Source organism: Bison bison, unplaced genomic scaffold (assembly GCF_000754665.1).
Source record: "Bison bison bison isolate TAMUID 2011002044 unplaced genomic scaffold, Bison_UMD1.0 scf7180017845566, whole genome shotgun sequence".
In the NCBI taxonomy this organism is placed as follows: Eukaryota; Metazoa; Chordata; class Mammalia; order Artiodactyla; family Bovidae; genus Bison; species Bison bison.
This window is the reverse complement of record NW_011476139.1, coordinates 11036-11713: the sequence shown is the minus strand read 5'-3', so window position 1 is coordinate 11713 and position 678 is coordinate 11036. Positions and strand designations below refer to the sequence as shown.

The following is a 678-nucleotide window of genomic DNA, read 5'->3' as shown; positions in this document are numbered from 1 at the left end:
CTGAGCTGTAATAAATACCTTTCTGAGAAGAGAACCATAGGATTAGCTCATATTTGATTTACTGAGAATCTAGACTTTCTTTTCTCTTTCCTTCTTTCTTTTGAAGTCCAGTCCTGCCTTGAGTGCTGAAGAGCTGCCAGGGTTAGGAAATAATAAAATATTAAAAATGGTGGCCATTGTCTCTTTAGGGGAAAGTCTTGGTTTAATTTTCCAGATTGGTTATTCTCTTCATGTCTCTTGGGCTCTTGGCTGATTGATCACGCAGGGATTTGTCATATTGCCTACTTCTTTGAATTGAATGTGGACATAGCAACTAAAAATAAACATGATGTGGATATTAGAGAACCAGGGGCCTTCTTTGCCTGGGGAGCTAAGATACTGCTTGCCGTTGCTAAGATGTTTTCTGGCTGTAACACAGCAGCAATCATTGGAAGTGCAGCTGTGTTTTTGGAAGAGCAAGCTAAGGGAAGGCAAAGGCACACTGATGAATATTATCCTAAACAATGAATCCAGATGCAAATCATTATGCCTAATCCAGAATATTATACCCATTTTTGGTGTTCTTTGTGCTGTGTTATTGTGTGTGATTTGCTGTGCTGAGAACTTGAAGTGTGCCAAAGTATCATTTCTGTTTTCAGAATAGTTTTGTCAGAAATTTGAAAGGTAAGTAAATACACC

General features: G+C 38.5%; 1 protein-coding gene across 1 annotated transcript in view; it reads left to right on the top strand.

Annotated features, from left to right (window-relative positions):
• Positions 1 to 678, top strand: part of LOC104985557 (ralBP1-associated Eps domain-containing protein 2-like) — a gene marked incomplete at its 3' end in the record, with an annotated part of 25338 nt that overhangs the window by 20887 nt on the left and 3773 nt on the right. The gene's annotated exons all lie outside the window — the stretch shown is intronic.